This window comes from Oncorhynchus keta, chromosome 27, assembly GCF_023373465.1.
Source record: "Oncorhynchus keta strain PuntledgeMale-10-30-2019 chromosome 27, Oket_V2, whole genome shotgun sequence".
Classification (NCBI taxonomy): domain Eukaryota; kingdom Metazoa; phylum Chordata; class Actinopteri; order Salmoniformes; family Salmonidae; genus Oncorhynchus; species Oncorhynchus keta.
In genome coordinates, this window is record NC_068447.1 from 11327920 (window position 1) to 11345118 (window position 17199).

The window sequence follows — 17199 nt, forward strand, 5'->3', positions numbered from 1 at the left end:
TACATCACAAAATGAAAGCATAGTACAGAGAACCACACCTGAATTTGAGGCCAAGTCTAATAATTTAAAACTTAAATCTGAGAGTCCTATTTTTATTACAGAGATAAGTCGATTTGCACATGCCTTAAATGGACGTAATATCCTGAGCTCGACGTGATTCAACCACAGACATACATTACAGTAACTGTAAGCACTCCATAACCTTATCCATTGCGTTCAGTGCAGTTCAGTTCAGAGTTCAGTGCAGACACAAGAGGGTCCCTGGCTGAATCCAGTAACACATTTGAACAGCCTCGTCATGTAAAAAATTAGGCTGTTCAATCACCATCCATTAAAATAAGCCAATTTGTCCAGAAATTATTTGTGCGTTGCGTAGGAATGCCTTAATATTGGGCAAATTCTCTTAATCTGTGCATGAAAGGGGAAGTCAGGGAATGTTAATAAGTCTTTATCTCTGTTTCTCTTGCCTGCGCAGTGCGTTTCACAAGTATGCATTATACTGCTGTATAACATAGTTAGGGAAACCAAGGTCTTGGCGTACTCAATGCAGATTCAGTTATCTGTCATCACGGACTTTGAGCTACCCAAAGTGTAACAACACACCATTCTGGCTGGCCCCTAATCATTCACCCCAACTGCAGTTGCACCTCGTAAGTAGCAGTCAATCTATCTCCCCTTCCTCTCATACCAAGGAGAGGGCTCAGCTAACACATCCCCTCCTCTCTCCTTCCTCTCTCCTTCCTCTCTTCTTCCTGCTCTCTCCTCTCTCCCTCCTCTATATTTCCTCTCTCCCTCCTCTATCTTTCCTCTCTCCCTCCTCTCTCCTTCCTCTCTCATTCCTCTCTCCGTTCTCTCTCCTTCCTCTCTCCCTCCTCTCTCATTCCTCTCTCCATTCTCTCTCCCTCTCTCATTCCTCTCTCCTTCCTCTCTCTCTGCCTCCCTTTGGACCACTGATGTCACCTCTGCTAGTCCAAATGTCTAATCTATCCTTGACAGACGGAACCAGCTGATCTCTCGGCCTTCACCCTGCCTCTGCTTCACTCTTTCTCTCCTTCCCTTAACCCCTCCCCCTTCACCTCCTCCTCTTTTCCTCACTCTATTCTTGGACATTCCCAAGAAAAGCAGCTGGAAGCTCCGCCAGTCCTGTCACATGAAGTTACAAACTAAATAAGGCTAGAGGAGGCATGTGTACTCCTCCCATCCATCCATTTCTCACTTCCCTACAGGAGATGGTTTAGTGGACTTACACATAGACCCCCCCACAGGAGTCTCTGTTGTATTTATAAGCAGGAGGGCAAAGAGTAGGACTACAAGAGGCAATATACTGTACCAAATCCATTATTATAATGTGTGGAGGAGTTGGTTTTTGTGCCTACAGCTGGGTTTCTATCTTGTCGAGACGCTCACCATATGTTTCTTTGCAAGAAAAGCCGATCCATGTATTGGTAGGATAAGTGGATGGATTTACAGATCAGCGTGAAGAAAACGTGTCGAATATTCTCTGTAGAGGAATATGTTTACATTTTTTCCTGAAATTCTGTTCAATATATCAGCTTTTATAAAAAATAAAAAATGTCATGTCACATTTGCATAACGTTCATTCCTGATTTGGATAGGATGTAAAGTGTGATGTAAAACCAGGGTAGTAGCCTACCTAACCTACCCATAACCCTCTGAGCCAACATGACCTCATCAGGGCAAGCAGGCTGGGTACCAGACTGATCCCTGCATTGCAATGACTGGTCTGACCCACCAAGGTATAGTCCCCACAGATAGTCCTGGAGACAAATAGTCCTGTAGGAAGGACACAGAGGTTCATTTGGAATTGGACCCAATAATCAAAATACAATGACAGATGTAGTAGTGGAACATATATCATTCTACCTCTTAGTTCTCTCATGTCCCTCTTAACTGGGAAATATGTCTTCTGACCTCAATGGGACTTAAATAAATTAGCGTTTGCATTTCATCACAACTCCATTAGCGAACTGAGAATTTGGGGCACAGATTGGGATGGATATATTTTTCTAGCGGTCACTGTTGAATGGATGCTGATAACATCTACTTTGTGGTTAAAAGGTGCCATCTAGGCATTCTTTACCAATTTCAATGTTGGAAGAAATCAATATTGGTGCTGCCGCAAATCCCAGAGAGAAAAAACGTTTATATGAATTGGATCGTTCCACGAATAGAATGCTTTTTTACGTTCCTTTGATATGTTGAAATTGTTCACCAATACTTCATTTAAAAAAAGCCTGTTATATTAAATGAAATGCCCTTTAAAATAAATCACATGGGAAATTCTATAAATCAGATTTTTTTTTTACATGAATAAAGACTTGATAAAGTATCATGTGTGTTAAAATGTCCCAAGTCATGTGTGTTAAAATGTCCCACGTCATGTGTTAAAATGTCCCACATCATGTGTTAAAATGCCCCACGTCATGTGTGTTAAAATGTCCCACGTCATGTGTGTTAAAATGTCCCACGTCATGTGTGTTAAAATGTCCCAAGTCATGTGTGTTAAAATGTCCCACGTCATGTGTTAAAATGTCCCACGTCATGTGTTAAAATGTCCCAAGTCATGTGTGTTAAAATGTCCCACGTCATGTGTTAAAATGTCCCACGTCATGTGTTAAAATGTCCCACGTCATGTGTGTTAAAATGTCCCACGTCATGTGTTAAAATGTCCCACGTCATGTGTGTTAAAATGTCCCACGTCATGTGTGTTAAAATGTCCCACGTCATGTGTGTTAAAATGTCCCAAGTCATGTGTGTTAAAATGTCCCAAGTCATGTGTGTTAAAATGTCCCACGTCATGTGTTAAAATGTCCCACGTCATGTGTGTTAAAATGTCCCAAGTCATGTGTGTTAAAATGTCCCACGTCATGTGTGTTAAAATGTCCCACGTCATGTGTTAAAATGTCCCACGTCATGTGTGTTAAAATGTCCCACGTCATGTGTGTTAAAATGTCCCAAGTCATGTGTGTTAAAATGTCCCACATCATGTGTTAAAATGTCCCACGTCATGTGTGTTAAAATGTCCCACGTCATGTGTGTTAAAATGTCCCAAGTCATGTGTGTTAAAATGTCCCACGTCATGTGTGTTAAAATGTCCCAAGTCATGTGTGTTAAAATGTCCCAAGTCATGTGTTAAAATGTCCCAAGTCATGTGTGTTAAAATGCCCCACATCATGTGTGTTAAAATGTCCCAAGTCATGTGGGACATGGAGGTTTGAACCCTCTTAACCCCAAAAGGTTTCGGGGTTAAGCTCTAGTTATTTCTGTTGCTTTGAAGATGATCCATTATGTTACCGTGTGTAACGCTCGTCTGAAGAAGAGGACCAAAGCGCAGCACATGTTCATGATAATTTATTCAAACTCAACACTGAAACAAAGTAGAACAAAAAAACCAAACAGTTCTGTCTGGTGCAGACACAAAACAACTACCCACAAAACACAGGTGGGGAAACAGATGCCTAAGTATGATTCCCAATCAGAGACAACGATAGACAGCTGCCTCTGATTGAGAACCATACCCGGCTGTCACGCCCTGGTCGAGGTATTTTGTGTTTATCTTCATTTATTTGGTCAGTCCAGGGTGTGGCATGGGGTTTTTGTATGTGGTGTGTAGATAGTGGGATTGTAGCTTAGTGGGGTGTTCTAGTTAAGTCTATGTCTGTCTGAAGTGGTTCTCAAACAGAGGCAGGTGTTTATCGTTGTCTCTGATTGGGAACCATATTTAGGCAGCCATATTCTTTGTGTGTTTCGTGGGTGATTGTCCTTAGTGTCCTTGTTCCTGTCGCTGTGTTAGTTTACACAAGTATAGGCTGTTTCGGTTTTCATTACGTTCTTTGTTTTGTAGTGTTTGTAATTGATTTGTGCTTTACGTTTGTTTATTAAACATGGATCGCAATCTACACACTGCATTTTGGTCCAACTCTCCTTCACCACAAGAGAACCGTTACACCGGCCAAACAAACAGAAATAGAAAACATAGAACTAAAGAAACTAGAATGCCCACCCTAGTCACACCCTGGCCTAAAATAGAGAATAAAAGCCTCTATTGCCAGGGCGTGACAACGTGATCAGTGATTCATTTACATTTGTCCCTCATTTTAAGGTAAACATGAACTGAACTCTTGTTTAAATATTACTTTTTATTTTTTTATTCCAAAGAAACATTGAACAAGTTTAAATTTTTAATATCACATGCGCAAGTAGGGTAAAATGCGTTTCTTGCAAACTCAAAACCCAACAATGTAATAATCAATGACAATGTAATACTAGACAAAACACATGCGAAAAAAGAAGACATATGAAGAACATAATAACTAAGTAAGTAAGAATACTATATACAGGGTCAGTTAATACCATACTATATACAGGGTCAGTTAATACTGTAATGACCTGACTAGATCATAAATGAACAATTGTCCAGACAGAGGCTTGAGTTTACGAATTGACGGTTTATTACACCAACCTTACACAGGCTACTGTTTGGGCCGTAGCACACGCCAAATAGATGACAGATAACCCACAAGCCAATCGTGACCTTCTCTTGTGAAACCCAGACGTAAGAGAGAGAGAACAAAGGCTGAACCTGGTCTTAACTTCCAATGCTCCACCCCCCTGCCCAACCCCCCTCCACGCCACTCCGCCAACCACCAGGATGCCCGGCATCAGAACATTCCAGGCATTCCCGTGATTGGCAGATAGCAGGTTGATTGACAGGTCGGACCCGCGAACACCGGGTACTGGTCAGTACAACACAACCACCTCCTAGCCTAACACATAACACACAGCTGTCTGTGCGGGTCGCTACACAGCCCCCCCACCACAAAGTCCCTCGTCCCCGAGGGAACAAACAAAGTCTCTGAAGCGACCCGGAGGTCTCCTTTGCCTGCGTGGCCGTGATGGTCGCAGAGTGCCCCTCTGGGACCCAGGGGATGAAGGCAGGGATATGGGTGACAAGGAAGCGGGAACGGGTAATACAGTCCGTGGCTCTGGGGAACCACGCGGTGACACAGGGGGGGAGACAGGGGGAGTGGGCTGTCTGGAGCCTTGTCTGCGGCACCTGAGGGTGGGTGCCTGGAGAATGTCATTGCCAGAGAGGGGAATTGTGGGGGTTCCTGGGGTTTGGGGAGAAGAGGCCCCTCTGTATGGGGCTAACCTGTCCCGGTGCAGTGCCACCTTTCTCCCCCTGGGAGGAAGCTGCACCCGGTACACAACCTCCCCTACCCTCTCCAGGACACTGCAGGGTCCCACCCAGTGACTGTCCAACTTGGGGCATCTGCCTTTTTTCGTTAGGGGCTGTAGACCCAGACCAGCTCCCCAGCCACAAAGTGCCTTCCCCGGGTGTGCACGTCATAGTTCCTTTTCTGCCTCACACCTGCATTCACCAGCTGCTCTCTGGCGAAGGTGTGGGCTGTCTCCAGGCGGTCCTGGAGTCTCCGGGCATACTCCGGCCCCGGAGGAACATGAGGGCTATCCAGGGGCCGACCAAACGCCATCTCCGCAGGGGTGCGGATCTCTCTCCCCAGCATGAGGAGGGCAGGCGTGCAGGAAGTGGAGTCTTGGACAGCGGAGCGGCATGCCATGAGGACCATAGGCAGGTGCTTGTCCCAGTCACGCTGGTGTTTGGAAGAGACGATGGCCAGCTGCTGTCCAAGCGTTTTGTTGAAGCGCTCCACAAGGCCATCACTTTGAGGATGGAGAGGAGTAGTGCGGGTCTTGTGCATACCCAGCCTCTCACACATGGTGGCGAACACACGGGACTCAAAGTTTCTGCCTTGGTCGCTGTGGATGGACTCCGCAGCTCCAAACCTGCTGAACATCCCCGCTGTCAGGGCGTCGACGATGGTCTCTGCCTCCTGGTCAGGCAGAGCATAGGCCTCGGGCCATTTTGTGAAATAGTCCATGGCCGTGAGCACCCAGCGGTTTCCAAGGTCTGTGGTGGGGAACGGCCCAACTACATCCACTCCCAACCTCTCCATGGGAGCCCCCACTGGGAACTGTTGGAGATGAGCATGAGAGCGGCCCGGGGGGCCCTTTCTCGCTGTGCAGTTGTCACAGCGGCGACAAAAGTCCTCCACATCCCTCTTGTGCTGCCCCCAGTAGAAGCCCTGACGGAGACGGCGCAGTGTTTTTGTGACCCCAAAGTGTCCAGTCCCCACCCCCCATGAGTACTCTGGAGCACAGCCTCCCGCAATGCTTTTGGGACCACCACCTGCCACCTCTCCTCTCCCGTAGCTGACTCCTTCCATGCCCGCTGTAGCACGCCATCAGCCAGCCGCAGTCTCTCAAACTTCGACCACAACCCTTTGGTCGCGAGTGAGAGCGCTGTCACCTCTTCCCATGGTGGCCTCACCTGCGCCTCTACCCACTGTAGCACTGGCTGTAGGTCTGTGTCCCGTCCCTGCTGCTGCCGCCATTCAGCCACGTCGACAGTCTGCAGCTCACAGCAGACAGGCCCGCTCGCCCGACACACTGTGGCACAGACACCCTCCTCTGCCCGCAGCTCTCTCTCCCGTCCCTCTCTCCGTTCACAGTGGCGGCAGCCGTCTGCAGTACAGGGCCGACGGGACATGGCGTCGGCGTTGGAGTGGCGTGCCCCTGCCCTGTGCACCACCGTGAAGTCATACGGCTGAAGCTCCTCCAACCAGCGTGCCACCTGCCCCTCTGGCTCTCTGAAAGACATGAGCCACTGGAGAGCAGAGTGGTCAGTCCTTACAGTAAAGGGCAGACCACCCAGGTAGTACTTGAAGTGTTTGACGGAAGCCACAACAGCCAAGAGCTCCCGCCGGGTGACACAGTAGCGGCGCTCATGTTTGTCAAATGTTTTGCTGAAGTACGCCACCACTCTCTCCCCTCTGGCCCCACCTGGGCCAGCACCCCACCCATGCCCACATTGCTCGCGTCTGTGTCCAGGATAAAGGGCAAGGTGAGGTCAGGGGGGCGAGCACGGGGGCCTCGATCAGTGCACATTTGAGGGTGTTGAACGCCTCCTCACACTCCACTGTCCAAGTGAAAGCCTTGTCCTTCGGCAGCAGGCGGTTCAGTGGAGCAGCAACGCTTGAGAAGCCCCGTACAAACCTCCTGTAGTACGAGGCCAGGCCCAGGAAGCTCTTCAGCTGACGCTGGTCGGTGGGGGTGGGCCAGTCTCTGACAGCCCCTACCTTGTCCTCCATGGTGCTGATCCCCTCCTTCCCCACTCGGTGGCCCAAGAAGGACACCTCTCTCCTCATGAAGTGGCACTTCTCGGGGTGGAGCTTCAGACCTGCGGCAGCCACCCTCTCCAGCACACGCCGTAGCGCCCCCAGGGCTGACTGGAAGGAGCTGCCATGGGCCAGGATGTCATCGAGGTATACCAGACACTGATGTCGGGGATGCCATCCAGCACCCTGTCCATCAAACGCTCAAAAGTAGCTGGAGCGTTGCACAGGCCAAAGCACAGGACCTTGAACTGCCAGTGTCCTCTGTTAGTGGAGAACGCAGTTTTGGCTCTGGCCTCTGGGGAGAGGGGCACCTGCCAGTAGCCACTGCGGAGGTCTAGTGAGGAGAACCAGGAGGACCCCTAACCAGGTCCAGCGACTCATCGATACGTGGTATGGGGTATGAGTCCTTCCTGGTTACCTCATTCAGCCGCCTGTAGTCCGCACAGAACCTCAGCTTGCCCCCTTCTTCGGAACCATGACGACTGGCGCCGCCCAGGGGCTGTCTGAGGGCTCAATGAAGTCTGCCCGCTGCATCTCCAACACAGCCTTGTCTGCCGCCTCCTGGCGTGCCAGCGGGATACGGCGGGGACGCATCTTGATGGGTCGAGCATCACCTGTGTCGATCTCATGCTGCACCAGATGAGTCTGACCCACCTCTTCCTCACTCAACGCAAAGCTGTCTCTGAATTCAAACAGCAACTGCCACAACCGTTCCTGCTGCTCAGGGTCAAGACCAACACAGTTCCTCCCCATATCTCCCTCACTGCAGACAGTGTCCTCTCCTCTCCCATCTGGGGTAGCTGGGCTGGGGGTGCGGCCCGGGCTCACAGAGGGCTGTGTCATGGAGGTAGCTGGGGGAATGTAACACACCGCCGTAGGTGACAGGGGGACTGGGGAAAAGTCACACACAGCTGTGGGGGAGGGGGTGCAGCCATGAGTCTCTGCTGCTTTAACTGTTGGAGTAAAGGGTTTGTTGGGTTGAGTGAATGTGACATTAGGGGGGGCCATGGTGACTTCCGTCCCTCCCTGGAAGCTCAGTGTGCCCCTATTTAGGTCTAATTGGCAGCCTGTGCTCCTAAGAAAGTCCAACCCCAGGATACAAGGGTCCTGCACAGCCGCCACCCACACAGGATGACGCACAGTCCTGCCCCCTACTGTCAGAGTCATTATTCCCTTCCCTTTCATGGGTGCCAGCTCACCTGTGACTGTGCGGAGCTGCACAGTTGTAGGCTCACACTGAGTCCAACCTGGCACAATATCTGGCCTCACCAGGGTTACTGTGGACCCAGTGTCCACCAGGGCGGAGCAGGGCACCCCCTCCACAGTGACAGGGACATGACAAAAGTCCCCAACACAGGTCCGGCCCACCACAACAACAGGCTCCATCCGCTTGCCCTCGTCTGCTTCTGGGGGAAGTGGAGCCTTGCTTCCCCGTCTGTGCCGGTGGGCTCCTCCTGAAGATGATGGTGGTTGGGATAGAAAGCCAGGGTCCGCACTACCCGGTCTATGCGGACCCCGAGCCGTTTCCCTGAGCTCTGGGGGACATGGGGCAATCTCGGCGCAGATGGCCTGGCTGGCCACAACCCCAGCAGACCCTGGGACCAGGGCGTGTGTTTCGTTCCGCCTGTAGCGACACAGCACGAATGAGTTTTGTCATTTCGGCCACCCAAGCAGGCTTTTCCGGCTCCGGGCTGCTCTGCCCCCAGCTCGCACAGAGGGTGTGTCTCCCTGCACCCCCACCAAAGCCCCAGCTGAAGCCCCAGCCCACACCAGCTCCCTCTCCAAAGCCATCTCCAAGGCTGTCTGCAATGACTCAGGATGAGCCAGCTGGGTCTGTATGCGCAGCTCCGTAGGAGAGAGCGCCTGTATGAACTGGTCCCGTGCTAGCTCGCTCTGCACGGAGGGGGCATGTGAGCATATGCCCGCCGAGAGAGGCTCTCAATGTCATTAGCTAGCACCCGTAGAGGCTCTCCAGGCTGCCTGCGTCTATTACTCAGTTCGGAGCGCAGTAGCCCGGGCTGTACACACTGTCCATAGCGCCTCCTCAGTGCTCCCACTAAAGCCCCATAATCATGCCTGTCCTCGGGGCTAATCAATATCAAACAGGCCAGAGCTTCATCCGTGAGGCATAAAGCCAACTGCAGTGCCCTTTCTTCATCCGACCACCCCTAAAATGAGCTAACAGTTCAAACTGAGCATGAAAAGCTTCCCAATCCGCCTTACCGGAATACTTCGGGGTCTTAACAGATACGGACGCAGCCGGGAACTGGGCGCCGCCATGTTTGTTTACATCCTGAGCCCCAGATTCCTCGTCACGCCGCGTCGACGTCACCACTTCGGTCCGCCCACCAGAATCCGCGCGAAATACATTCGACGAAGCACTCATGCCCGCTTCAGCCGCCATCGCTCTAACGTCCTCCCCCAAGCGGCCTCTGCGCTCCGACGCCCTGGCGATCTCCTCAGACAGAGCCCCGACGTCCATTCACACGCACCTCCTTGGCCATAATCGTCCCCTACCTCCACCTTCACTTTCGGATTCCCTCGAAGCATTTTCAATCCCCGTTCTCCCCTACGGTAGCTAGCCACATAAGTCAGCTAGCTAGCTGGCTAACTTGTATCAACGTTTTTACTTCTGACACCAATGTAATGACCTGACTAGATCATAAATGAACAATTGTCCAGACAGAGGCTTGAGTTTACGAATTGACGGTTTATTACACCAACCTTACACAGGCTACTGTTTGGGCCGTAGCACACGCCAAATAGATGACAGATAACCCACAAGCCAATCGTGACCTTCTCTTGTGAAACCCAGACGTAAGAGAGAGAGAACAAAGGCTGAACCTGGTCTTAACTTCCAATGCTCCACCCCCCTGCCCAACCCCCCTCCACGCCACTCCGCCAACCACCAGGATGCCCGGCATCAGAACATTCCAGGCATTCCCGTGATTGGCAGATAGCAGGTTGATTGACAGGTCGGACCCCGCGAACACCGGGTACTGGTCAGTACAACACAACCACCTCCTAGCCTAACACATAACACACAGCTGTCTGTGCGGGTCGCTACAATACCATACTATATACAGGGTCAGTTAATACCATACTATATACAGGGTCAGTTAATACCATACTATATACAGGGTCAGTTAATACCATACTATATACAGGGTCAGTTCAATACCATACTATATACAGGGTCAGTTAATACCATACTATATACAGGGTCAGTTAATACCATACTATATACAGGGTCAGTTAATACCATACTATATACAGGGTCAGTTAATACCATACTATATACAGGGTCAGTTAATACCATACTATATACAGGGTCAGTTAATACCATACTATATACAGGGTCAGTTAATACCATACTATATACAGGGTCAGTTAATACCATACTATATACAGGGTCAGTTAATACCATACTATATACAGGGTCAGTTAATACCATACTATATACAGGGTCAGTTAATACCATACTATATACAGGGTCAGTTAATACCATACTATATACAGGGTCAGTTCGATACCATATTAACAATGTGCAGGGATGCTAGTGATGTGATGGAGGTAGATATGTATAGGGGGGACTAGGCAACAGGATATAAGATGACCAGAGTAGCAGCAGCTTGTATTTGAGTGTGTTTGTGTGTAGAGTCAGTATAAATCAAATCAAAGTGTATTTGTCACGTGTGCCGAAACACCACAGGTACAGTGAAATGCTCTAACCAATAGTGCAAAAAAGGTATTAGGTGAACAATAGGTAAGTAAAGAAATAAAACAACAGTAAAAAGACAGTGGAAAATAACAATAGTGAGGCTATATACAGTAGTGAGGCTATATACAGTAGAGAGGCTATATACAGTAGACAGGCTATATACAGTAGACAGGCTATATACAGTAGAGAGGCTATATACAGTAGTGAGGCTATATACAGTAGAGAGGCTATATACAGTAGAGAGGCTATATACAGTAGAGAGGCTATATACAGTAGTGAGGCTATATACAGTAGTGAGGCTATATACAGTAGAGAGGCTATATACAGTAGAGAGGCTATATACAGTAGTGAGGCTATATACAGTAGAGAGGCTATATACAGTAGTGAGGCTATATACAGTAGAGAGGCTATATACAGTAGTGAGGCTATATACAGTAGAGAGGCTATATACAGTAGAGAGGCTATATACAGTAGTGAGGCTATATACAGTAGTGAGGCTATATACAGTAGAGAGGCTATATACAGTAGAGAGGCTATATACAGTAGTGAGGCTATATACAGTAGACAGGCTATATACAGTAGACAGGCTATATACAGTAGTGAGGCTATATACAGTAGTGAGGCTATATACAGTAGACAGGTTGATTGCACTGTGCCAATGATTTTTCTGAAGGTAACCCTTTTCGGTCATAACCATGCAGTTGTTTCTTTTAAATGAATGTAGAGAGGCTATATACAGTAGTGAGGCTATATACAGTAGACAGGCTATATACAGTAGAGAGGCTATATACAGTAGAGAGGCTATATACAGTAGAGAGGCTATATACAGTAGTGAGGCTATATACAGTAGAGAGGCTATATACAGTAGTGAGGCTATATACAGTAGTGAGGCTATATACAGTAGTGAGGCTATATACAGTAGAGAGGCTATATACAGTAGAGAGGCTATATACAGTAGAGAGGCTATATACAGTAGTGAGGCTATATACAGTAGAGAGGCTATATACAGTAGTGAGGCTATATACAGTAGAGAGGCTATATACAGTAGAGAGGCTATATACAGTAGAGAGGCTATATACAGTAGTGAGGCTATATACAGTAGTGAGGCTATATACAGTAGTGAGGCTATATACAGTAGAGAGGCTATATACAGTAGTGAGGCTATATACAGTAGAGAGGCTATATACAGTTGAGAGGCTATATACAGTAGTGAGGCTATATACAGTAGAGAGGCTATATACAGTAGAGAGGCTATATACAGTAGAGAGGCTATATACAGTGGTGAGGCTATATACAGTAGAGAGGCTATATACAGTAGAGAGGCTATATACAGTAGAGAGGCTATATACAGTAGACAGGCTATATACAGTAGACAGGCTATATACAGTAGAGAGGCTATATACAGTAGACAGGCTATATACAGTAGACAGGCTATATACAGTAGACAGGCTATATACAATAGAGAGGCTATAACAGTAGAGAGGCTATATACAGTAGAGAGGCTATATACAGTAGAGAGGCTATATACAGTAGACAGGCTATATACAGTAGAGAGGCTATATACAGTAGAGAGGCTATATACAGTAGACAGGCTATATACAGTAGACAGGCTATATACAGTAGACAGGCTATATACAGTAGAGAGGCTATATACAGTAGAGAGGCTATATACAGTAGACAGGGTATATACAGTAGACAGGGTATATACAGTAGACAGGCTATAACAGTAGCGAGGCTATATACAGTAGACAGGCTATATACAGTAGACAGGCTATAACAGTACCGAGGCTATATACAGTAGACAGGCTATATACAGTAGACAGGCTATATACAGTAGACAGGCTATATACAGTAGACAGGCTATATACAGTAGACAGGCTATAACAGTAGCGAGGCTATAACAGTACCGAGGCTATAAAAGTACGAGGCTATACACAGACACCGGTTAGTCAGGCTGACTGAGGTAGTATGTACATGTAGATATGGTTAAAGTGACTAGAGTAGCAGTAGCGTAAAAGAGGGGTTGGTGGGTGGTGGGACACAATGCAGATAGTCTGGTTAGCCAATGTGCACTGGTTGGTCGACCCAATTGAGGTAGTATGTACATGAATGTATAGTTAAAGTGACTATGTATATATGATAAACAGAGAGTAGCAGCAGCATAAAAGAGGGGTTGGGGGGGGGGGCACACAATGCAAATAGTCCGGGTAGCCATTTGATTACATGTTCAGGAGTCTTATGGCTTGGGGGTAAAAACTGTTGAAAAGCCTTTTTGTCCTAGACTTGGCACTCCGGTGCCGCTTGCCATGCGGTAGTAGAGAGAGCAGTCTATGACTGGGGTGGCCGGGGTCTTTGACAATTTTTAGGGCCTTCCTCTGAGTGGGTATGTGAGTGGGTGTGTTTGTGTCAGTATAAATGTATGGGCACATTATGTGTGAGTGAGAAGATGATGGAGTGAGTGTGTGTGAGTGTGTATGGCCCTGTGTTAGTGTGTAGGGCCCTGTGAGTGTGTAATTGCCCTGTGAGTTTGTAGGGCCCTGTGAGTTTGTAAGGCCCTGTGAGTTTGTAGGGCCCTGTGAGTTTGTAGGGGCCTGTGAGTGTGTAAGGCCCTGTGACTGTGTAGGGCCCGTGACTGTGTAGGGCCTTGTGAGTGTGTGGGGCCCTGTGACTGTGCAAGGCCCTGTGACTGTGTAAGGCTCTGTGAGTGTGTAGGGCCCTGTGAGTTTGTAGGGCCCTGTGAGTTTGTAGGGCCATTTGACTGTGTAAGGCCCTGTGAGATTGTAGGGCCCTGTGAGTGTGTAAGGCCCTGTGAGTTTGTAGGGTCCTGTGTGTTTGTAGGGCCTTATAACTATGTAAGGCCCTGTGAGTTTGTAGGGTCCTGTGTGTTTGTAGGGCCTTATAACTATGTAAGGCCCTGTGAGTTTGTAAGGACCTGTGAGTTTGTAGGGCCCTGTGAGTTTGTAAGGGCCTGTGACTGTGTATAGAGAGAGTGCAAAAGGTCAATAAAGATTCAAGGTTTATTCAGATAATCCGTTTAGGTATTTTGTTAGCTATTTATCAGTCTTGGGGATAGAAGATGTTCAAGAGCCTGTTGGGCCAGACTTGATGCACCGGTACCACTTGCCGTGCGGAAGCAGAGAGACCAGTCTATAGCTTGGGTGGTTGGAGTCTTTAACAATTTTCAGGGCTTTCCTACCACACAGCCTGATACAGATGTCCTGGAAGGCAGGGAGCTCAGCCCCAGTGATGTACTGGGCTGTCCGCACCACCCTCTGTATCGCAATGCAATGGAGGGCGGTGCTATTGGGTGAACAAGGAGTACAGGATGGGACTGAGCACGCACCCCTGAGGAGTCCCCGTGTTGAGGGTCAGCGTGGCGGAGGTGATATTGCCTACCCTCACCACCTGGGGTTGGCCCATCAGGAAGTCCAGGATCCAGTTGATGATTGAAGCTTGATGATGAGCTTTGAGGGGACAATGATGTTGAACCCTGAGCTGTATTGAATGAACAGCATTCTCACATCGGCAGGGTAGCCTAGTGGTTAGAGTGTTGGACTAGGAACCGGAAGGTTGCAAGTTCAACTCCCCGACCTGACAAGGTACAAATCTGTCGTTCTGCCCCTGAACAGGCAGTTAACAACTGTTCCTAGGGGGGAAAATAAGAATTTGTTCTTAACTGACTTGCCTAAAGGTTAAATAAATAAAAAATAAACTTATCTCGATGGGTGAGGGCAGTGTCGAGAGCATTTGAGATTGTGTCATCTGTGGATCTGTTGTGGCGTTATGAAAATTGGAGTGGGTCTGGGATGATGGAGTTAATGTTTTCCATAACCATCCTCTCAAAGCACTTCATGATTACAGAACTGAGTGCTACAGGGCAGTAGTCATTGTGGCATGAAGCCTTAGAGTTCTTGGGGACAGTGATGATGGTGGTCATCTTAAAACATGTGGGGATGACAGACTGGGACAAGGAGACGTTGAACATTACCATGAATACGCCTGCTAGCTGTTCTGCTCTGAGAACGAGCCCTGGAACACTGTGGGGCCCAGCGGCCTTGCGGGTGTTGACCTGATTAAAGACCCAGTTCCGGGCCCCTCAGAGAGCGAGATCACCCAAACCTCTGAGTCGGTGACGGCCCTCACACCTGTAACGATGTTGTTATTGTCAAAGAGTGCATAAAATGCATTGTCTTCGTCTGGTGTCGTTGGGCAGATTACAGCTGGGTCTTCCTTTGTAATGGACTGTAGCCCCTGCTACATGTGGTGGCCATCGGAGCCTGTGTAATATGATTCCACCTTACTTCTATATTGTCCTTTTGACCGTTTGATGACTTTGCGGAGGTCGTAGCGGGACTTCTTGTACTTATTCCTGTCCTCTGCCGTAGCCTCTGCCTTGTCTGCGGTAGCCCTGTCCTTTAGTTAAGAGCAAACCTCGATGTTAATCCAGGGCTTTTGATTGGGAAAACAGCAAACGTGCACAACATTGCCAATACCTTTTCTAATGAAGCCAGTGACGGAGGTGGTTCACTCATCAATGTTATCGGTGGCGTCGCGAAACATATTCCAATCAGCGCTAGCAAAGCACATGGGTATTTATAGCTATTCAAGAGCAAATCATCAACCCTGTTACAATCAACTCTGTTGGCACTTACTAGTCTTTCTTCTCGAGATGGGAAAACATGTTTTTTTAACCAAGTTACACAACCCAAACTGCACTATCTCAGTGGAATGACCCAAACTGCACTCTCAGTGGAATGACCCAATTTATACTTAATGTTGCTGAACTAGGCCTACAAAATTAGCTAAATGTTTTATAATGATTTTCATTATCAATTGAATGCTTGTCTTTAAAACGATTCACTATCACACACAAGCACACACAAGCACACACAAGCACACACAAGCACACACAAGCACACATGAACACGTGTGCAATTTATATAATTACAGTAATAAGTAATTCTATAAGCAATTCAATACTCGCAGCTACCACAGATGTGAGTGACAGGTGATTTAGGATACTCAATCTTCTATTTATAACCAAATATTTGAAATATAATTAAGTCATTATTAAAGTAACTGTCCAGTGAAAATCTCATATTCTGTTAACTCATATCCAAATAGAGTTGTTGACTCATCCTATACTTGCATTTGTGGCCAAAGCGTAAATTTGAGAAAAAACACTTCAAAAAAACACCTCAAAACTTGTATCTCAAATAGACCATTTAAAAAATGCTTGCTATTTCCTCATAGAGGATGATGTCAACCTCCTGAGGAGGATGAGCTGGCCAATCAGAGGTCTACGTTCATATTTTTCATGATCGATATGCTCCCACACCATTCTATTATTGGGGTAGGCCTTCACCATTTGTCACGCCCTGACCTTAGTAATCTTTGTTTTCTTTATTATTTGGTTAGGTCAGGGTGTGACAAGGGTGGTTTGTTTAGTTTTTGTATTGTCTAGGGATTTTTGTATTGTCTAGGTTTTTTTTATATGTCTAGGGGTTTTGTAGTCTTGGTGTTTATATGTCTATGGTTGCCTAGATTGGTTCTCAATCAGAGGCAGCTGTTTATCGTCTCCTCACTATGACGACCATTCCAACACAGAAAAGCTGCTTTTTAACATACTTCATTACCATTTGTTGGAAGGAAAACTATTTTACACAATTACTTTAAATATATATTTTTTTATATAGAAAACTAGTCGACAATGTCAATTACAAGGATGATGAAGGTGATGAGGATGAAGGTGATGATGACTATTTGGCTATTTTTACTGTCATTATTTATTATCATACCAACAAATATAAATGAATAACCAAAATAAAGTGTAAATAAAATATACATTTAAACATATGGTGACTGGAAGCAAATTTAGCAACAGATAACATGAAAGTCTGCAACCGCTGATTCAACAGGTGGACACAGTCTCAGCACCCTTCTAGAGCGCAGAGAGCGCAAGAGAGAGAGAGAGAGAGAGTGAGAGAGAGCGCAAGAGAGAGAGAGCTAGAGAGAGAGCGCAAGAGAGAGAGAGAGAGAGCTAGAGAGAGAGAGCAAGAGAGAGAGAGCTAGAGAGAGAGCGCAAGAGAGAGAGCGAGAGCTAGAGAGAGAGCGCAAGAGAGAGAGAGAGCTAGAGAGAGAGCAAGAGAGAGAGCGAGCGAGAGAGAGTGAGAGAGTGAGAGAGAGAGAGAGAGAGCTGGAGAGCGAGCGCGAGAGAGAGAGCGAGCGCAAGAGAGAGAGAGAGCGAGCGCAAGAGAGAGA